Genomic DNA, 23,444 nt, shown 5'->3' on the forward strand with positions numbered 1-23,444 from the left:
CCTCTTATATATATATATATATAGATATATATATATATATATATATATATATATATATATATATATATATATAAACGAGAAGAAAGGGGGTTAACCGAGGGACCCGGTATTATTAGTCATATAATGAGAAGCCAACAAACACTGACACCAAGTACAACATAGGGGAAATTGCATGTGCTTAATGTGCTTAATGGAAATGCTTAATGTGCTTAATGGAAATTCCATGTGCTTATATATATATATATATATATATATATATATATCTGTTTTTGTTGATGGAAAGGAAAGGAGCGCGTTAGTTGGCAGTGCAGTAAAGATCACAATTATAAATTCCCGTATTGTTGTGACTGAGAAAGTACCACAGGGACCGTCCGCGGAAGTACATGTATACGACGGAAGGCGAGATATTGATGATAATTGGACATGTTTAACCACGTCCTGTCTCGGCAACAGTGCACCTACGCAGGCGCTAGTACTCGACGGAGTACCCTATGAATTACTCCTATCATGTCCAGGCATCAGTGCACTTCACCGTAATCCTGGACTGGAGAAGCAACTTCGGATGAAAAGCTGCACAATCTCGGCATTTCTTCAACTTCTTCTTCGAGGAGCCTGCGGCAACCATCGTCATGTGAGGATGTTAAGAGTCTTTACCCGTAATTGTTATGCTTGAAGGGGTATCCCAAGGCAACTACAATGTTTGAGGTACCATTTAAGTTAGCCGATACTACAGTGGTAAGAAAAAAGCCATATAATATGTCACGGGAGAAGATAATGTGGCTGAAGAACGATCTTCAAAAGATGTTGAATGCACAGATAATTCCTCCATCCACGTCTACATTCTCGTCGCCCATCACTATTACACCTGAGGAAGATGGAAGCCTCCGACTGCAAGGATTACAGGCAAATTAATAGGCAGACAGAGCTTTTTCCTTTTCCTATGCCATGAATAGACTACATCATAGAAGAGACAGGTGGCTGGAGAGTGTTTTCGCGTATTGATTTATGTAAAGGATTTTGGCAAGTTGCACTTTCTGAAGAATACACGAAATGCTTTGCCTGCATAACGCATTTTCACATCTATGACTATAATCGACTCCTATTTGGATGGAAGAACTCACCCGCTTGGTACCAGAAGATGATGAATGACGTCTTGCGACAGTTTCTTGGGAAGTTCTTTAACGTGTATATCGACGATATAAAAATTTACTCTCGGAATGAGGTGGAGCACTCAGAGCATCTGGCCAGTGTACTTCAAGCATTGAGTGAAGCGGAGTTCAAGATTAATGACAAGAAAAGTGAGTTTTTCCAAAGAAAAGTTGTGTTTCTAGGTAGAGTATTTGATGGCCAAACCAAGACAAGAAAGCAGTAATCAGTCGAACGAATGTAACAACTGCAGAAACCGTGCGACCAACAGTCTTTGCGGGTATTTCTCGGCTTCGTGGGGCATTTTCGGGCTTTCATTAGAGATTATGCCACGAAAACATTGTTCCTGACAGAAATGAACAAGAAGAATGTATCATTTTGGTGGACATCAAAGTGGGATTCCGTTTATCAAAGCCATGTGAGCATCATTTCGTCTGACCCAATTCTGACGCTTCCAGACTTCAAGTTGCCCTTCGAGCTGAACGACGCTCCTCATTACGGCACAGGCACAGTGCTTTACCAGAGGGATTCAGAAGCTCCATGGAGCTGGCAAAAAAAAGTCGTGGGATGTTGTTCGTATGCATTCTTGAAAGCACAACTGAGTTACACGACTACGGAGAAAGAAGCTTTGGCAGTCCTAATTGCCGTACGCTATTTTAGACCCTACCTGGATGGCAGGAACTTCACGCTCTTTACCGATCACCAAGCCTTACCGTATATCCTTAACTTCGCAGAGCCTAGAGGAAAAAATGCGCGGTGGGTGAGTGAACTCCAGCAGTTTGTGTTTGTGGTCCACCACAGACCTGGAAGATTCTGCAGTGTTTCCGGCAGAAACGCTTGAAAGACGACGTCCAGCGGTACGTGCAGTCTTGCCATCAATGTCAAGTCCATCAAGTAACATACCTTCAGAGTACAGACGATATGGTCCTACGTCGACACTCTGACATACCGTTTGAAGTCATCCTGGTAGATATTGCAGAGCTTAAGAAAAAGGCTACAGGAGTAAGAAAAACACAGTCTTTCCTAGTGACAGTAGACCAGTGGACTAGAATAGTGGCCGCATGACCGGGTAGGGAATGCGCAAATTGTGTGGTTTTCATTTTGATCCGAGAGATGTTTAAGAATACGAAAGTACTAATATCAGACAATGGACCACCACTTGTAAGCAAGCCCCTGCAAGAGTGGGTGAAGTAACGATGAGTTGTTTTGCGACGCTACGCGCCCTACCATCCTGCAGGTAATGGCATGGCTGAAAGAATCATACGAGATTTGAAAGAGTTTATCTCCATGTATGCCAGTTTCAAAGGCGGATGGAAGTGCTGCTTGGAGATCGCCGTTGCTCATCACGATTGGCCGCACACTGCGAGTATTGGCTGTAGTCCCTATTTCGCAGCATTTGGAAAGACAGCGGTGTCCCTGCTAGTCAACAGCTTGGTATTGCTGACCGCCTGCAATTGTGCGAGAAGCGGAGAACTGCGGAAGCCTACCAGCGATACCGCGAAGATAAGAAGAGGCAGTTCGACCGCCGCCACAACACGCGGATACCCCGTATACAGCTGAACGATTTAGCACTCGTCAGAAAAGGTCTTCCGGGTACGAAGCAGGTGTACATGGGACTGTATCGCGTTGTACAAACTGCAGTACAAAAAGGTGTTCTCAGGAGAGTTGGTTAAGTCAACGATGACGGCATGCTCGAGTTTGCAACCATTGGGAACGTATTTATGTATCATCCCTGGAGGGATTATTCTTCAAAGAGGGGGAGTGTACGGGGACGTTGCGAAGAAGTTACAGGGTGTCTTAAATAAGATGAGGAAGGGATGAGGGGGAAAATAAAGAAGGTGGCTGACACCATTGCCTAGCCCTAGTGTGTATTGTTACAAATTGGTATAAGGTCAATCTCGAACTTACACTGATTATTCTTCCTGCGCTGCTTCTCTTTTCCTCTCACATGCATAGGTTTTCATTTGTTGCAAAATCCAGAGCACGATTGCTTGGCGTGCTTTTTCTTCTGCTTTATTGTTACCGATTCCCGTAGTCTTCCTACTTCAGCGCGGAAGTGCGGCTACTACTCGCACACGTGTTATTGTATATATTGTGTTTGATATTGCCTCGGGATACTTCCTAACTCCTATACACGTTCTCTTCTCTGGGTATAAAAAGTGCATACGCTGTTCAAGAGACGTCTACAGCAGTCATAATATAGATACAGAATTTGCTAAACAACCTATTTCCAGTGGCCTGTTTTGCTCCACAAAAATTTTAGCGGGTTGCATGTGTAGTGCTCGACGGCTTTAGTAAAAAAGAAGATTGCGAATGCAGTGTACAGGGTGTCTCAAGAAAGTCTGTAGACTTCCCAGAAAATGCCTACAGACGTCTTGTGCACATCAAAATCTTTTTGTCAATTATCTTTACAACCTAATTCGTTTCCATGTCCCATTGTTGCTCTAGGTAGGTCGCACGATTTTCTCCGCGTCTTGTCGCGCCACACAAGAACGAACAGCAGAGCCGCGATGCAAATATTCAACGCTCCCATCATCCAGTAGAGGCTGTCGTACGATCCCAGGGTGTCGCGGAAGAAACCTGCATCGCAAACGCATTTGCTGTACTTGATAAAATTGAAATTTGACAAGTGCACAAAGAATAAACAAAACGCGCTCTTGTTATAACAAATGGATTACACAAGGAAAGGCTCATCAGGACCACATTCCCGCAGAAAGAAATAAGCGCGAGAGGTGGGGACCAGCTGTGACAAAATATTGTTGTCATATTCGTCTCCGAGCAATGCTAAGGCACAAAACAGGGGCATGAGAAGAGCTACATTAACTTCTACAACTTATAATTAACCTCTGCGACTTATATATACGACTACATGGACCTATAATCCATGACAGGCGAACGCATATATAAATCCCTGCCCAAACGCTCCGTACAGATGGTTAACCAGCGAAGCTGAAATGTGTGGCCACCGTGTTTATCACTGCGTGAATCCCGACCGTTCATTAAACGATGGCTTGGTAGGCTGCAGAATCCTCGGTGAGCACTTGCTGGTCTCACTCGGCTGCACAAGCCTGTTCTTAATTGTGCACGAGCTGCAGCATCGGCACGGCGCACACGAGCTGATTCCCGGTTAGCCCGCTGCGTTGCTGATCGAAAGCTACCTGCTACTCAGGAGTACGCATGACGCATGGCCGGAGAGAAAAAGTTGCGCGCGCCCTCGGCTTCGACGGAGAACGATGACGTCACTACTGTAGCAGCCAATCGCGCGCCTCTCTCTTTCTTTCGCGCATGCGCATGGGATTGTGGCGGAGGACATTTTGGCGCATAGGCAACAGACGTGCGGACGAATCGGCTAGCCATATACAGCTTGGCTGAAAAATATGACATGAACAAGATCTGGTCGAAAGATTGCTGGGTGTTGGTCACAGACTCACACTATTTAGCATAAATTTGATGACTCATTGGACGAGCATGTGGCCTGATTTGGTGTTCGGAATATTCGGAGAAACTAACAAGCTGTTGCAGTTCCTTGCAGAAGTGACCCCAGCGGAGCAGCTCCCAATATCAGCGAAGCAGACGAAGAAGCTGCCATGTCCTGCTGCAGGGCATATTTTGTCACTAACAATGCACAGAATTTTCGCGCGAATGTCCCGTGCTTTCCGTCATTGCAACTACATTCATATCTCGTTGTCAGTTCTACAGCATCTGTCGTTGATCGCGGCGAATATTCCAGTCACGACGACAATGTCACAGTATCAGAGGCTCTCGTGAAGATAACGCCACAGCATATCGCCGAATCACCATAGCTTGCAACAGATGTACGAGTGCTAGGACGGTACTTGCTGTTGGGATAGTTGATAGGGCATACCATGCTCTCCGAGCATGGTACTCTAGTATTACATTGCCAACTGGGAGTGTCTGTTGAGGCAATTCAACGTTTGAACGTAATTCAATAGTGCCGCTAGTCCAAGGGGTGAGCATAGGAAGTAAGGTTTAACATTTAATTTATTTGACCTATGGACATGCCTACTCTAATTGCAAGAACACAAAAACTGCTTTAGGTTAAGGTGTGTTGCGGAAAAAGCTGCTCTAATATACACACAACGAATCCTCACAGCAAAATCATAACTCAAATTCACAAAATTCCATGACTGAATAGAAGCGGTGAACTATGGTGAGCAATACGCAAACGCTGTTCAATCACCGGCGACAGTGATCATAATTCATCAGCACTGATCAGAATGCATCAGTGTCGATTCCTCGAATACTGCCGCAACTCCTTGTGCGATTCACCGTATTTGATATACGTACATATTGTTACGTAGGAAGACTGGGAGCGCCAGCCGAAGGGAGTCGGCGAATAGGAGCGACGGGGCTGGGGAGAGCGAGACTGTCGTAGTTGGCGCGAAGGCGAACGAGAATAGGAGCGCTTCGGAGCAGGAGAATCAGCGGCGGCGTTATCGGAGCGTGCGGCATAGGGACGAGAAGGGCCACCTGGGGGGGCGAGAGTAGGCAGTATAAGTAGACCGGGTCGGAGAACTCCAGCGACTGCGACAGTGCCGAGAAATGTGCCCGATTCGATGGCAGTGGAAACAAATGGGCTTGTCGTCAGCATTACGCCATTCAGATGGGTTGCGGAAACGTGGTGGGTAAGACGATGCGGGACGGGGCGGAATCGAAGAAGCTGGGCGGGTATCAGGACGATGGGCCGAGAAGATGGTGTGAAGACCCATGTTTTCGACCGCTTGGCGGACAACTGCCTGGATGAGTGATACCGTGACTGCAGATGTGTTGGTGGGACTGGAGTCGAAGGCAGCCGGATAGGCGGCCTCGATCTCACGCCGGACGATCCTGGTAACATCGGCAGTGTTGTTGGGACGAGGAGTCTAGGCACAGGAAGATGTCGCTGGGGTGTTGGGCAGACGGGCAAACTGCTGGTGAATACATCGGCTTTTAGCGAGTTCCAGGCGGCGGCACTCATTTATAACAGCATCCATCGTCGCTACGTTGTTGCAAACGAGCAAGTGGAAGGCGTCATCGGCAATGACTTTAAGGATGTGGGCAACCTTGTCTGAGTGAGTCATGTGGGTGTCAACTTTGCGGCACAGCGCCAAGACGTCCTGAATGTACGTGACATAGGGCTCTGTTGACGTCTGGACACGGCCGCAAAGCGCCTTCTGCGCGGCAACTTGGTGACTGTAGGGGTTGCCGAACAACTCTCGAAGCTGTCTCTTAAGTGAATCCCAACTGGTGAGCTCATCTTCGTGCTTGCGACACCAAACTCTAGGTGTGCCACCGAGGTAAAAGACTACGTTGGCGAGCGTAATAGTAGGGTCCCACCGGTTATTGCGGCTGACGTGTTCATACAGGCTGATCCAGTCATCGACGTCTTCCCCATCTTTGCCCGAGAATACGCCAGGATCACGGGGAGCGAGGACAGTGATGGAGGTCGTCGAAGTGGCAGCAGGTGTCGGAGCCGGCGGAGTCGGGTTGTCGTCGCCGGGAGCCACGAAGGAAGGCTCGACGTGCCGTCCACTGCGAAGCTCCGTGACGAGGTACAGGGAACGTCCACCTCCACCAGATATGTTACGTAGGAAGGCGCAGACGAAAAGCTATGTACAAGTATATTTACAGGAAGATGCGCTGCGCTTGGCCAAGAGGCAACAGCCCGCGCTAGCTTCTAATCGTCGTCGTCGTCTTCTTCACACTGCTCGCCTTTTCGTGATCGCATATATTGTGACGTAGCAATATTAGAGTGCTGCTCCTAGGCGCTCGTTCCTGTGGCGAGCGTTGGCGTCGTACCTCGTAACCAAGCAAACGAGCACCGAAAACGATGAAAGCAAACGCGGAGAGCAGCAGGAGATGAAAGGCGGCGATTGTGAAGACAGCGCGAGGAGAAAAGCGCAGGGGGAGAGTGCAGGGGAACCAGGACGCAGATAGTGGAGGAGGAGGGTATGGAGAAAGCGTGAGAGCTTACGAGCTGCTTCTCGATCTCCCGATTAGCGAGGCAGTTACGTCACACATCGCTCCGTTCGCAACATGCCGCATGAGACAGATTATCCATGCCAGACAATATGTTGCGAAATCAAAACGCGTAGAGCTGCGCTCTAATTTGGCATTAGGGTGTATCGAAATCTCCGGTGAAAACTTTTTCTCGTGCAGTTTGGACCTTCGCCTTTCTCGCCATTCAGTGATGATGTTTGACTCCCCTACAATTGCTGCGTGCACCACAGTGAGCCATAGATGAAAAACAAACTGACGTTCGTGCTTTACTTCTCATATCTACGTTATTTTTTGGCGCTACATAGACATTGTACAGAACACAGGTAAGAAACAACGTAAAACTCAACAGTCAACTGCATACACAAAAAGCTCAAAGTGGTGTATATCACTTACTTTTCACACAAAAAGTTGCCTGCATGCAACCTTCTCAACGAAATTCTCATGAAATTGCGAAATGGTAGATGGTATCACGCGCCGTGTGCTTGAACTATGCAATTAAAGTTGACTGAATTGTGGATTCGATGTGATAATACAAAGGACTGATATACAATGCGTACGCTATTTAATCTATCTTGGGAACGAATTACATTGAAATAAAAAAGAAAGGATGCGATGATAGCACGAGTAAACTCCAGAACAGAGCACACAAAGAACACGGACAATATTTAAAATAAAAAGCGTTGTTTAGTGTCGTTAGGATAATGCATAAACCCTTAAACCCGAAAACAAGCCACACTTCTGCATGGCTTGGGAATGAACTCAGCCTAATCGCAGTAACATATAAGAAAACTTGCAGCTAACGATGAGAGTGCATAACGTGGCTTTAATGTGATTACCGCCGAACACCTGATATGGCAAAACTACGGAATCACCGCGCACAACTAAGTTTTCAGGGCAGCTCTCGCGCGGTGATTGATTCATGAGGCTTAACGTATCGAAGCCCCTCCTGGGAATATGATGGACGCTGTAGTAGCGAGCTGTGGTTTAAATATGTAAACCCGATCTTTTTTTTAATAAGAATACAATAATAAATACACAAGCGTTCTTTTTTTGCATTTAGTGCTCATCGAAATGCGGCCACCCAGGCGGCAAGTTGAACACATGACCTCGTGTTGAACAACCGGACTCCCTTGCCGCTACTGCGGCGACGATTTTGAGACTGCTGTTCACAGTAAAGGAGCTAAGGAATATCAGACGTCTAGAAGCCTTTTTATCGTGATCTGCCACTCACCTATGATTGTAGGCCCGCTGGATGACAGCGGCACCAGCGTCAGTCCAAGCGTGCCGAAGAACGTAGGCAGCCGCTCGACTCCACAGTAGTCGTTAACCATCACGCTTCGTATACAGGTCGCAAAACCCTGACACACTCCTAGCACCAGGTTCAGTGCGACAAAGGCAGATAGGGACTGCACGGACGGCATGAACGCCAAGCAGGCGCCGGATCCGATGAAGCAGGCAACAGCCAATGGACACCGGCTGTGAGCTACGTTGTCCGAGGCGAAAGGCAAAAGCGTCCTTCCGGCGAACTGACCCGCTGCGTTGTAGGTGAGCACTAACTTTGCCTTCTCGAGCGGAGATCCCTTGTCACGGCCGTAGTCCACAATGATCGTAGTGTGCATCGATACTGTCCAATCGCAGAGGGCGTACACGACGAGCAGTACGTAGAAGGCAAGCTGACGGAAGAGAGACAGTTGTTCCGAGATGCTTTTACTCGACTCAGAAGGCAACAACTGCAAGACGGTAGCTGCCGGCGTTCCGTAGAAACGCGCTCGTCGTGGTCAAGACATGTTGAACCGCATTTATGAGATTCGCTATTGCGAGTAGAGGTTTTGGCGCCTAGTAGAGGTTGTGCTTGGAAAGCCTTCCCGTCACTAGTGATTTTGTTGTCGCAGAACTCCTCAGGAAGATCTACATTTCGGGCCAGCACACTTAAATTTGATTCACATGGGGACGCAGTATTAGCTGGCCTGGCGCTGTTTGAATCTTTCTGAATTCCGCGTTCATCCTTGCAGCTTCCTTTCGTAAGATTTCTGGTTTTGTGTTCGGTCACTGACATGTTCCGCATATTGCACCACTGAAACCTAAATACGATTGGACGTGGGATGCCAAGAAAAATCTCTAGTGGCAAGGCATTCATAGCTATAGCTGCGCCGATAAGGAAGCTTCCTCCTAAGCCGTAATTTGATACGGCGGCCGAAAAAAACAGGGGCCCAACCATTCCCGATGAAGCCAAGCCGACGTACTTGGCGGCTGTGGCTGTGGCTCTGTACTTGTCGAAGTACAGCATTGTATACACGGCGAAAGAAATGCCAGATGCTCCTACGCCGGTACCTGCAAAATCCAAAGGTAATAATCCCAGATTTAATTGTTCAGATGAAACATAACAATTTAAATATGCGGAAAAAATGTGATTGCAATAACAAAAACATGTTTTCTCAATTTTCTTGACAGAGCTGTTTTTCGGAGCATTCACATCAACCTTTCCCGTAGTACCGGCAGAGAATGATGTGTTTGAGTACGACTATGAGAACAGAGATTTGCCGTATTGTTATAATTTTGAATACTGTGAATATACGGTTCTGCTACCACCGACGATGACGGGTCTAGTATTCTTCTTCTTCCCGTTAAGACTAGTGCTGCTGCTGCGACTACTCGGTTTACAAATACGCTCATTCGTGCCGTGGCGCAGGCTTGTGGATTCACCTATACCAGGTGTTCAAAATTAAGCTTTATGGTTTTCTTAAAGTTAAGCACTGGGAGGCACGCGAAGACCACGGGTGCAAATAAGTTATGTGGCCATTTGGACACTAATTGAGAGGATAATTATCGCTTTCAGCAGCCCAATTAATCAAAATTGGATAATTACCTTTTTATTGGCTGCAGTAAGTGAGCATGTTTGTACTTAAAAGCAAGGGGCAGTCATGTTTCTACACAGTTTTACTTGGAAGAATTCTTCTAGCATGTCTGTGCTGCGAGATATCCGAATCAGTGAAAACTTTTTTCGAAATCTCCGGCGATTCGGCCGGGGCGGGGCCATAAGCACTCCAGCCTAGGTATGTAAGTCTTCGAGCCGCGGCGTGGGGCGTCTCATTGCCCGGGTGTGGAGGGTCCATGTGCGCGGAGTCCATGCGAGGAAACTGTCGTCGTTGCGACAAATATTGCCGTCTTGAATTTGGAGAATGCGGGCCGCTTCTCCAGGATTTCCTGTCGCTCGGGAAGTTGCGTATCGCTGCCTGCGAGTCGCTTATTGTCACCTCTGCGTACGTAGTGGCTACTACGAGGGCTACGCCGCTTCCTCGGCCGCTGCGGGTCTTCGGTGTGTATAGTCGCGCTCGCAACGCAAGTTCCGCTGTGGTCTGTGATTGCGACTGTGAAACCGCGTGGTGGTGGTGAAAAACTTTTATTAATGAGAAGGCCAAAAGTAAAAACAAAATTAACAAGCAGCTTTTTTGGGCGGCTTTCAGGCTGCTGGGTGTGGCGTCCAGGCTAGGCCTAGTCACGACGTCCTCGGCCCAGTTCACCAGCCAGAGTTGGATATCCGGCTCGGTGCTGGATAAAGCAGCCTCCCACTGCTGCGGATTGCTTAGGCGCCAAGAGGCAGGAAGCAAGTGTGCCGGGCAAGAGAACAAGAGTGGGACGCGACAGCGTTCCCGTCGACCCGCCAAGGGGTATAAGACAATGCGCTACGGCACAGCGATCACTTACGATGCGCCCCGCATCGGACTTAGCGCCCACCTATCACGCGGTGAGCGTCGAGCAACGCAGCGTTCGGCGCGGCGACGAAACGTGCGCCTGAGCGAACGGAACGAACCAAAGAACTCGGTGTCTCGGAGGGGGAAACGATCTACGCCAGCCAAACGTCGTGATCGGCACGGGCAGAGAGATAGATAGTAATCTAAACCGGGAGCACGGCGAAGCGTCGTCAGGGGAGAGGAGTCCCGCGACGCGCCTGGCAGCGGTCCCAATGCGCGCGCGGCGCGCCTCCTGTCGGGGCAGCGCCGTACATTGAGAGGAGGGGGTCTTCTGTGTTTACCGCAAGATGGCTCTGCGTGTGCGGAAAGCGCAGAAGAAATGCAGCGGAAACGCACTTCGCAACTCGTGTAATTGTGACTTCTGTACGTTACATGTTCATAATTACCGATATACACCGCAGTATAACTTTCCACGGCTCGTTTCGAAGGCAACACCGCATTCACTAGAGGCGCGTTTGCACCGCTTGGAAGCATCGAACTCGTGGCTGAGTGGTAGCGTCTCCGTCTCACACTCCGGAGACCCTGGTTCGATTCCCACCGGGCCAATCTTGGAAGTTGCTTTTTATTTATGAAGCGCCTGCCATGATTTATCGGTCACGGTCAACGCCGCAAACGCCGACACCGACGCCGACGACACCGGCTTTTCTGCGACACGAGCTCCTTAACGCTATCGCGTTAATAGGACGTGAGCGTAATCGGCGTGGGAGCCGTCACATAAGCGGCAAGGCGGCGAGTGCGTCCCGGGGTGGAAGAGGGCAAGACGTGCGGAAGTAAGATAGGTATGGGCCTGAAGGTGGCGCCATAAGTGTTGGTGGGGCTGGGAAAGGGATTGGTTCGGAGGGGAGAAGGTGAGGTGAGAGAGGCGATACTGCAGCGTGATATGGCGGTAAGTCAGGAGCCTGTCGCGCGTATCCATTCCCGGCGGGGGCGGGCTCGCTCTGTCTGTCGAATCTCGAGCGATGGAATTGGCCGCCTCGTTACCAGGATGGGCCGCGTGATCGGGCACCCAGATGATTTGGATGGGATGAGAGGGAACGGTATCGGAACGCAAGATTCCGATGGCTGGGTGTGCCACCCGTCCAACCGCGTTGTAGACCGCAGGTTTGGAGTCGCCGAAGATGTACTTCGCGGAGGTTTGCGTGATGGCAAGGGCAATAGCTGCCTCCTCGGCCTCGACAGAGATAGAACTGTAGACTGAGGCAGTAAGAGTGGGTCGGAGAGAATTGTCAGTGACGGCAAGGGCATGTGCTGGGTAGCGTCGGTACGGGGCAGCATCTACGTAAGCCACGGCGGCCTGCCGTTCGTACTGACGCCAGAGCGCGGACGCTCGCGCTGCTCTACGGGAGAGGTGGTGTTCTGGATGCATATGTTCAGGGAGGGGATTAACGGTTAGGAGGGGGGAGACATGGGAAGGGATGGGCAGTGATGTGGGAAGAGGAATAAGAGGGGAGATGTTAAAGGTGGAGAGAAGTGCGCGACCCGGGCGGCTGCGGGAGAGACGGAGAAGCTGGGCCGTGCGATGGGCCTCAGTGAGCATCGTAAGGGAGTTGTGGACGTCCATTGACAGTAACCGAGCCGTCGACGTAGATGTGGGAAGGGAAAGGGCGGACTTATACGCCTGGCGAATGAGGCTGTTGACTTTGTCTTCCTCGCTACGAGAAATATCATGAGAAGCCAACAAACACTGACACCAAGGACAACATACGGGAAATTACTTGTGCTTAATAAATGAAATGAAGAAACGAAAAGGTAATGGAAATTAAAGTGGATGAAAAAACAACTTGCTGCAGGTGGGAACCGAACCCACAACCTCCGCATTTCGCGTGCGATGTTCTACCAATTTAGCTACCGCGGCGCACTTTCCCCATCCACTTTCTTGGGTATTTTTATGTGTACTAGTAGAACCCTGGGAGTGTTAGCCAGCGCCACCACTCAGACCTTGGCGGCGGACGTGGAACGTACTTGTTGCCGCAGGCGTCACGAGAACGTGATCTTTTTGGGTGAAGGCAACTGGTCAATAAACCCACATATGCCACCTGAAGGCATCAATGTTGCCGGATTCGAGACCCCCGTTATGTAATAAACGAGGAGAAAGGGAGTTAACAGAGGGGCCCGATTTTTTATAAGTTATATCATAAGAAGCCAAGAAACACTGACACCAAGGAAAACATAGGGGAAATTACTTGTGCTTAATAAATGAAATGAAGAAACGATAAGTTAATGGAAATAAAGGTGGATGAAAAAACAACTTGCCGCAGGTGGGAACCGAACACACAACCTTCTCCTCGTTTATTACATAACGAGGGTCTCGAATCCGGCAACATTGATGCCTTCAGGTAGCATATGTGGGTTTATTGACCAGTTGCCTTCACCCAAAAAGATCACGTTCTCGTGACGCCTGCGGCAACAAGGACGTTCCACGTCCGCTGCCAATGTCTGAGTGGTGGCGCTGGCTAACACTCCCAGGGTTCTACTAGTACACATAAGAATACCCAAGAAAGTGGATGGGGAAACAGCGCCGCGGTAGCTCAATTGGTAGTGCATCGCACGCGAAATGCGAAGGTTGTGGGTTCGGTTCCCACCTGCGGCAAGTTGTTTTTTCATCCACTTTAATTTCCATTGACTTATCGTTTCTTCATTTCATTTATTAAGCACAAGTAATTTCCCCTATGTTGTCCTTTGTGTCAGTGTTTGCTGGCTTCTCATGATAAGACTTATAAATATCGGGCCCCTCGGTTAACTCCCTTTCTCCTCGTTCGCTACGAGAAAGGCAGAGATACGGAAGAGAGTAAATGAAGCGGCTGAGAACAAAGGCATGGACCAGGCGGCGGAGGTCGTGTTCGCGCATGCAGTGGTGGCGGTTTGTAATGCGGCGTATGAGGCGGACAGTGTCGTGTACAGTGTTTGTGGGTCGAGTGATGAGGGCGGTGTGCTTGCCATTTGACTGAAGAAACAGTCCGAGGATGCGGAGGGTAGAGACGAGAGGAATGGGTGTGCCGTCAAGGTAGACGGTGAGTGGAGAAGGCGACAGGGGGGCCATCCGCCCAGGCCGAAGGAGCAACAGCTCTGATTAGTCGGGGAGCAGCTCAAACCGATAGCCCGGGCGTGAGTCGCTACCGCGTCCACACCTGCCTGTAGAGTGGTCTCCATGTCGCCAAGATTGCCGGTGCTTACCCAGAGAGTGATGTCATCGGCATAGAAAGCATGAGACAGAGCTGGGACAGCTCGTAGAGTACGTGCTAGCGGGAAGACGGTGATGTTGAACAGAAGAGGGGACAAGGCAGAGCCTTGGGGGGGTACCCTTGTTGCCAAGGGAGAAGGAAGGAGAAGAAAGTGTGCCGTATGAGATTTCGGCTGTGCGGTGGGTGAGGAACGCGCTGGCGTAAGCATGGACACGGGGTCCGACATGGAGGGAGGAGAGAGCGTCCAGGATGGCAGTGTGGTGTACATTGCCGAATGCTTTAGTAAGGTCCAGCGCCAGTATAGCTCGAGTACGTTTGTGGTGGGAGGGGTGTATGACATCCTCGGAAAGTTGGAGCATGACATCCTGTGTGGACAGCTGGGGACGAAAACCGAACATGGAGTCCGGATATAAGTCATGATCATCCAGATAGGTCTGGAGGCGGGCCAGGATGACATGCTCGAACAGCTTGCCGAGGCACGAGGTGAGTGAGATGGGGCGGAAGTGTTCGAGGGCAATAGGTTTGCCGGGTTTGAGGATGAATGAGACACGTGCATGCATCCAGGAGGATGGGCGAGTGCCCGCCTACCAATGTGTACTGAGGAGATCAGTAAGGGCTTCGAGGGAGGGGGTATCTAGGTTGCGGAGTGCCTTGTTAGTGATGCGGTCCACCCCCGGGGCCGAGGTGGTGCGGAGGGAGTAGCGCCGCACGAACCTCGCCGACGGAATCGTCCGCTTCAAGATCAGGGTTTGGGGAGCCGGAGTAGGTGGGAAGCGGAGTAGTTAGGCCGGTGCAGAGGTAGTGGTCCCGGAGGGCCGCCAGGAAGTCAGTACCGGTTAGTCGGGAGGAATGAAGGAGATGGGAGATATCCTTGCGCTGGGAAGCTTTAGTGTGTGTAGGGTCTAGTAGAAGCAACCACGTGTCGCGGAGGCCCAGGTTGCCTGCCATGCGGTCGCAGGTCTGGCCCTACTGTTGTCTAAGGAGAGAGGCGCAGTGCTCCTCCTGTCCAACGCGAGTCGGGCCAAACGGAGGCGCAGGTGGCGATTGTATTTATGAGCCTGCCACCGGCGGTGGAGAGCGTGATAGGCGTCCCAAAGCTGCAGCAGACGGCTGTCTGCCGTAGTGGAGTGTGGTGCTGTAGGGAGTGTGTATGTGGCAGTGTGGACGTCCGCCAAAAGGGTCTCGGTCCAGGCAGAGAGATCGGTGATAGGAGCAGAGGAGGAAGTAGAGAGACGAGTGGAGCGAAAGCGGTCCCAGTCGACTATCCGGGTCAGACGAGTAGCTATATGTCCAGTGTCCAGCTGCGACGGACGAGCGCTATATGTCCAGTGTTCACGCCATTCTGTTTCATACGGTCGGCTTGGAAACCTGTAAAACATTGTTCCTTATGAGTTGGTGTACGTGCTGTTGCAGCTCACTACGCAACAGCTCGGGTTGCACTTCGGCATTGCTCAGAAAAGGCAACAGCTACGCGCGAAACAGTGCACAGACAGGCTTTCCGAACGCAAGCGGGCCGGTCGTATCCTGCCGGTTCCGCGCTCGCTGCCGCGACGGGCGCCCTAGTAGGCGCGGGAACTACGTTCGCAACGTGCCTATAGAAAGTTACCTGCAAAACCGTACATTACGGGTTAAAATAGTTAATGTGCTGTTGCGAGCATTCATACAGGAAACTGGGGTACCCCAGGGAGGCGTACCGAGATGCATGCTCTTTGTAGTTAAAATGAACACGCTTCGTAAAACACTACCCCCATCTATTTTTTATTCCGTCTACGTAGACGACATACAAGTAGGTTTCAGATCCTGCAACCTAACAGTCTGTGAGAGGCAGGTACAACAGTGTTTGAACAAAGTCTCCAAGTAGGCAGACGAAAACGGGTTCAAAGTGAACCCCAACAAAAGCTCGTGCGTTCTTTTCATCAGGAAAAAAAGAGCTTGCTGCAGATCCCACTGTTGAAATACATGGGCAACGAATACCCGTAAACAAGGAACATAAATTCTTAGGTGTTATACTTGACTCCAGGCTTACATTCGTCCCACACATAAAATATCTTAAAGCAAAATGTCTCATAAACATTGAACTCACTTGAAATCCTATCCCACACAACATGGGGTAGCGACAGAAAATGTTTATTGAATCTGTACAGGAGCCTAGTTCGATCACGGCTGGACTATGGTGCCGTGGTTTACCACTCTGCCGCCCCGAGCGCGCTAAAAATGTTAGTCTCCGTCCACCACTTGGGTATCCGCCTGTCTACTGGCGCTTTTAGAACAATCCCTGTCGAAAACCTATACGTAGAGTCAGATGAGTGGTCACTCCATTTTTAGAGAACATACATCAGCTTCACCTTCTTTCTTAAAGTGCGCTCGAATAAGGAACATCCGTGTTTCAGGGCAGTAAACGACTTGACGTGTGAATCACTTTTCCGTAACAGACTCTCCATGAGGCTTCCTTTGTCACTGCGTGTAAGAGAACTTAGTGAAGAAATGTATGTCCCGATACTCGAACATCGCCTAATGGCTTTTGCTAATCTATTACCGCCCTGGGAGTGGCAGGAGATAGAATGTGACACATCCTTTGTAGAGGTCTCGAAGCACGCTCCTGAGCTCGAAATTGCTATGCATTTCCGAGAGCTTCAATCGAAGAACTTCTGCTACGGATTTTACACAGACGCGTCGAAATCCCATGCTGGCGTATCCTACGCTGCTGTTGGTCCCTCTCTTTCTGAATCTGACGTGTTCATCCCCCTAACAAGTATCTTCACTGCAGAAGCCTATGCAGTGCTATCTGCAGTAAAACAGACAATAATATTTACAGACTCGTTAAGTCTTGTAAAAGCACTCATTTCTTTACAAAAGCATACAAATCCTGTCTTCAATGAACTGTACACACACTTATGTAACATCTACTCATCACATAGACATGTAGTAATATGCTGGGTCCTGGACATAGAGGAATCGATGGAAATGTGCTTGCTGACGAGATGGCCTAATCAATGGCATCGCAGGCTACTCGTTCTGCTGCAGTCCTTGCCACAGACATGAAGCCTTTCTTCAGAAACAAACTGCGACGCCACTGGCAGCGCTTGTGGGATGCAGAAACGAGTAATAAGCTTCACGTAATTAAGCCTAAGTTAGGTTTCTGGCAATCAACAACGAAAACACGAAGAACAGACGTCCTGTTCACTAGACTAAGAATAGGACACACGTTCGGCACTCATAACTTTCTCCTGACCGGTAACGAGCCTCCAACCTGTGGTAGATGCGGTGACAGCCTTTCCGTCCTCCACGTCTTCCTGGAGTGGCGGGAAGCCGAAAGAGACAGGAGGAAACATTTTCCTTTTGCATACAGCCATCACGTCCCTCTGCATCCGGCCATGTTTCTTGGTGTAGAAACCATATTTAAGACCAAAGCAGTCCTGGCTTACTTGAAAGATGTGCTACACGTAACAAGCCCAATTATTCCGCAGTGCATCCTCTTTCCAGAGGATACATCTACGATAGTGTTCTTTGTATAGCACATGCCTCTAGGTTCTTGGTTTTCAAGGGCTCTGATGAGGCAGAAGTGCTCCAGACATTTTTAGCATCTCATGTATCTTATATATTGCATCATTCTTTCTCAATGCCTTGGAATGTTCATAGTACATGTCAATAGTCATTCCCATAATTTTGTTACTCGTACATTTTATGGAATTTACATCAACTATTTTAGGCCCCTTTACAGCCACGGCACATAAAGATCAAAGAACCCATATGTCCACTGTGAACTCATAAACATTAGAATGGCGCTATTTGGCCACACCTGGCCCTTGCGCCATTAAACATAAAACATCTTCATCAACCTCTTTCACCCGCCATGATGCCTCTTTAATTCTTCAGGCTCCAACTCTAACACTGGCGAATGACGCCATGCAACACATTATCGAACAACGCCGCGGCCACCCGGCATGCCTGGTTTGTGGCTGCTATCCCGACGTTCGCCACACGTACTGTACCTGCCCGCGTGCACAGTCCTCGCCTTACTATCTCCCCACCTCTTTCCTGAGCCCATCTATTCCTCACTGTTGGTAAAGCTGGACCACTCCGCCTGAACCCCACCGAGCCGCTTTTTGGTCGCTCCTTGCGCACCACATAAGGCACGTCCAGGGCGCCACCACACCCTCCACTCCAGCTGCTACTACATAATCACACGGCACCAAAGTGGCGGAAGGCACATACGAAGAGCCGTTTCAAATAAAGTTTCATTCATTCATTCCTTTTTGTCGAAGAACAAGCAGCTCACGATATGCAACTGCGGGACCGCAGATGAGGACGTTAGCATGAGGGAGAGCGGCGTGCGGCACAAACCACCGAGGACCCTGCCGAGGATTCTGCCCACAAGCGGCGGACTCGAGCGGAAGCCCCCCAGATCGCGAAGCGATTAATGCGGCGCAACGACGTAGGTATCATATTGCTACGGGGATGTTGGGAGTATAGAAGGACTGTACTTACAATTTAGATACAAGATGAGTCAGAGTAGTTCTCATGGCTGACCACCAACAACATGCAGCCGCCAACGTCTCGCAATCTGCTTCTTTCTCTTTTTCTGGCATCATTTCGTAGCAGGATCCCCGGGCAGTGAAGCGCCGTCTCGTCGTATGGTAGGCGCAGAAGTGCGAGCGAAGTATGGCTACAGCCGTGAAGCGTGCACGACGTCAACAGGCGCCGCGCTTGAGGATATATCAAACTGTGGCGGCGAAATCTCCTAATTTACATCGTTAATTGGACGTAGGACTTCATAAGGCCATCTGTAGTGAGAGAGAAGCTTCTGGGAGAGGGCAACCCGACGACATGGTGAACAAAGGAGCACCCGAGCACCAGGTGGGAACTTAACATCGCTATGGCACCGGTCATAACGCTCTTTTTGTGTATTGTTACGAAGAGTTGCGAGGAAATGGTTTTATTTACAGGCGATGGACGATGATCGTAGCGTGATCGCAGCACAGCTCGGCATCCCAAACTCCTCGTCCTCTTCATCTACTCTCTTCTTGTCCGCGCCTTTCGTATCCGTTACATTTCCCCGCAAGCAGACGAAGCCCGTGGGGCGAGTCAGGATGGACAAGCAAGATAGAAAGGCTTCAGGCGAGCAATACGAGTCAGCTGAGTTCTGCTTGATGGCCGACCTTTGCATAGGAGGCGAGCTATGACGTGATTTCGCTCAGGCGGTCCACGACTACAAATGGGCCTGAATATTGTGACAAGAACTTTTGGCACAATCCGCGCTTGCGTTGCGGTGTACAAAGAAGGACCAAGTCACCTTTCTCGAACGATACTTGTACGTGACGGTCGTCGTATCGCTCTTTCGAAGGACTTTGCGAGGCCAGAGTACGAAGACGAGCTATTCGACGGGCTTCTTCGGCGAGACACAAAGTCTTCGACACAGAATCGTCACTGTGCAGTACGAAGGGTAAGAAAGTGTCGAGAGGGCTTCGCGGTAACCTTGCATACAAAAGATCAAATGGGCTATAGTTCGTGGTTTCGTGTTTCGCCATGTTGTATGCGTAAGTGATGAAGGGCAGCACGTCGTCCCAGTTCTTATGATTGGACGAGACGTACATGGCAAGCATGTTGGTCAGCGTTCTGTTCGTCCTTTCAACGAGGCCATTGGTCTGTGGATGATACGGCGTGGAATGACGTAACTGTGAAGTGCACAAACGAAGTGACTCTTCAATGGCATCAGCAGTGAACTGGCGGCCACGGTCGCTGATGATGACACGTGGTGGGCCATGACGAAGGACCACGGAACGCAGCAGGAAGACCGCCACGCAAGCAGCGGTAGAAGACGGTATGGCTCCAGTTTCTGCATACCGTGTAAGATGGTCTACGCAGACAATTATCCAACGGTTCTTGCTGTTAGATAGCGGGAATGGACCCAAAAGGTCAATGCCTACTTGCTCGAACGGCGTACTGGGCGGTGTCAATGGCCGAAGAGGACCCAGGGCTGCGGTGGTCGGTCGCTTGTGACGTTGGCACGTTTCACAACTAGCGACATAGCGCTTGGTTGTTTCGTACATCTTGGGCCAGTAAACGCGCTCCTGCGTGCGATGCAGCGTTCGTACGAAGCCGAAATGGCCGAATGTCAAATCGTCATGCATGGCGCGTAGAACGCCAGAGCGGAGACTCTCGGGGACAACAAGCAGAAAACGCGCTCCATGCCCGGAGTAATGAGTTTTGTAGAGCAATTTATCACGGACAGTAAAGCGACCACTGCCTTTAGAACTACAGGCGGCGACAAAAAGCGGATCGAGGGTAACCTCATTCCGTTGTTCTCGCTCAAAGTCTGCCTCGTCAGGGGGGAACGTAGAAGTAACAGCAGCGAGACAGTCGTCAAAATTCTCTGCATCGCAGTCGGTAGTCGCAAGAGGAATCCGAGAGAGGCAGTCTGCGCCAGCGTGACGACGGCCACTCTTGTACGATACCACAAAGTCGTATTCCTGGAGGCGCAGCGCCCAACGTGCGAGACGACCAGAGGGATCACGCAAACCGACCAGCCAGCATCAAGAATGGTGGTCGGTGATAATCTTGAATGGTCTACCGTAAAGATAACACCGAAACTTTTGTATGGCGAAAACCGCTGCCAGGCATTCCTGTTCCGTAACCGTATAATTGCGTTCAGATTTGCTCAGGCAACGGCTGGCATATGCGACAACATGTTCTGCGCCACTGTGACGTTGTACAAGCACCGCTCCTATCCCGATTCCACTAGCATCAGTGTGAACTTCGGTCGGGCAAGATGGATCGAAGTGACGCAAGAGGGCTGCTGACGTTAGTACAAACTTCAGTTGAGAGAATGCTGCGTCACACTCTGGTGTCCAATTGAAGGATGCATTTTGTCGCAAAATACTTGTCAACGGGTGAACGATGTCGGCAAACCGGGGAACAAAGCGACGAAAATACGAACATAGGCAAATGAATGAGCGGAGTTCTCGCGCTGACTGCGGTGGCTTGAAGGAGCTCACCGCTTCAATCTTACGAGGATCGGGTCCGACGCCATCCTTGTCGACTAAGTGTCCCAGGACCAGTGTTTGACGTTCGCCGAACCGACACTTTTTTGAGTTGAGAACCAGTCCAGCTTTCTCAATGCAGTCGAGAACGAGGCTGAGGCGTTCGTTATGTTCTTCAAACGTGCGGCCAAAGATTACAACATCATCGAGGTAACACATGCATATCTCCCACTTTAGACCACGTAGTACTGTGTCCATGAATCTTTCAAAGGTGGCAGGAGCATTGCAAAGGTCAAAAGGCATACCATTAAATTCGAATAGGCCATCTGGAGTAACGAAAACGGTCTTTTCCTTGTCGGCAGGGTCCATAGGTATTTGCCAATACCCCGATCGCAAATCAAGTGTTGAGAAGTAAGAAGCAGAGTGTAAGCAATCAATGACGTCATCGATTCGGGGTAGTGGATATACATCCTTCTTCGTCACTGCATTTAGATGTCTGTAGTCAACGCAGAATCTCCCGGAGCCATCTTTTTTTCGGACCAGGATTACTGGGGCTGCCCATGGACTACACGACTCTTGAACGACACCTTTGTTGATCATCTCCTTGACTTGTTCTGCAATAACTTTGCGTTCGGATGATGACACTCGGTAGGGCTTCCGACGGATGGGGTGTGCTGAGCCGGTATCTATTCTGTGACGAGCGCGGCACGACGGTAAATGAAGGGGTGCATCTCCATGCGTGAAGTCGAATGCTGCCTCATGCCTGGCAAGGACTTGTACTAGTGCTTGCCGTTCCGATGTACCGAGAGCCTTGCTGATCATGCCGAGCATTAGCTCTTCAGAATGGCGATTATCGCAAGGAGAGCAAGCTGTAGAGAAGTCCGTAGTTAGTGCTGCTATTGAGCTACACGCGGCTTTATCGAAGAGAGCGATTTTCATACCGCGAGGAAGGACAACCGACGTGGCGGAACAGTTCAGCGCCCACAATGTGGCGACTCCTTTCGTCATGCACACGACAGAGCAGGGCACAAGTATATCTTTTTTAGCACAGTTTATGCGGAGAGGCCTAACTACAAGGTCAACACAATCAGCATCAACAGTTGTTGCAGAAACACGAACGGGCGTCAGGCACCACGATGGTGCAATCACTTCATCAAGAACACTGATTGTGTCTGTGTCCCTGTCTTCACCACCCGACCTTTGTTCGGAATGCGCCGATACAAATAACTTGTTCAATGATATTTCGCCACAACCACAATCCACGGAAGCGCCGCACTGTTCAAGAAAATCTATCCCAAGGATAACATCGTGCGAACAACGAGAAAGAACAAGGAATTCCGACACAAACCCTTTCCCAGCCAACAAAACACTCGCAGCACAAACACCAAGGGGACGAAGCCACTCGCCGCCTACTCCACGAAAGGTAATACCGTCGTTCCAAGAAAACATAACTTTGTGGCCTAGACGGTTTTTGAAAGCGAGACTCATCACAGACACAGTCGCCCCAGTATCAACTAACGCCATGGTCGGTATTCCGTCAATCGAGACATTCACCTTGTTTTTGAGCATCACAACAGGCAGAGGCATTTCTGGCAAAGACCGTCCGGCGACCACCCCTTCATTGGCCGCGGATGCTAGTTTCCCGGCGGCGGTGAGGAAGAACGGCGCCGAGGAGACGGAGAGCGGCGGGGACGGTTATTTGGCGGCGTCAAACTGCGCTCACATGCTGGCGAATCGCTGCGTCTGGGCTCGTGTGAGAAGTGGTCCATTGCAAGGAAATCGGTCGTCCGCAAGTCATATGAAGTACGGGTTCTGGGTGACGAGAACATCGGTGGTGTCCTACGTGAGTGACGGCCTTGGCGACAATACCGAGCTATATGGCCTGTGGAACCGCAGTTGTAGCACACGGGAGGGTTGCGGTTGACAGCGTCTTCCTCGAAACGAATGGTAGGCGGCTGCGGGCGGTGAGAAAGTTCGTTGTCACGTGGATATCGTGTCCCTGCTGCTTGCTGAAATCCATTGTATCTTTCATAAGTCGCGTCGTGGTAGTAGGGTCAATGCTGTTCTTGTCGCGGCCTGACAGAAGTCAGAGGGCCTCGGGGGTAAAAACGCGGCTGCTCTCGTTGTGGCCGAGCGTCATAAGCAGGGCCTCTGTCGTAGAGACGTGGCTGCTGTCGAGGCGCGAGTTCATAATCCTCAGTACCCCTTGACGCAGGATACGGAGAGAAGGATGCCACGTTTGGCTCAAAATCTGGTGGTAGGCGGACGCTATGAGTACCTGGATGTGTGACTTGCGCGTGCAGGCTGAGCTCTTCCCGAACTATTTGTCGGATCGTTGATGCAAGATCGAGAGGCTGGTTGCTGTCCACGCTTGCAACTGTTGT

The 23,444-nt window shown here is 50.1% G+C and overlaps 1 protein-coding gene and 1 long non-coding RNA gene across 2 annotated transcripts in view; both read right to left on the reverse strand.

Annotated features, from left to right (window-relative positions):
* Window positions 1-23,444, reverse strand: part of LOC139055738 (uncharacterized) — a 95,675-nt gene that overhangs the window by 50,335 nt on the left and 21,896 nt on the right. The window lies entirely within an intron of this gene.
* Window positions 3,568-18,631, reverse strand: LOC135901000 (uncharacterized). Its single transcript, XR_010563996.1, has 3 exons — window positions 18,569-18,631; window positions 8,378-9,477; window positions 3,568-3,726 (listed from the first exon to the last, which is right to left on the reverse strand). It is a non-coding gene; the product is annotated as an uncharacterized lncRNA (long non-coding RNA).

This window comes from Dermacentor albipictus, chromosome 2 (genome assembly GCF_038994185.2).
Source record: "Dermacentor albipictus isolate Rhodes 1998 colony chromosome 2, USDA_Dalb.pri_finalv2, whole genome shotgun sequence".
Taxonomy (NCBI): domain Eukaryota; kingdom Metazoa; phylum Arthropoda; class Arachnida; order Ixodida; family Ixodidae; genus Dermacentor; species Dermacentor albipictus.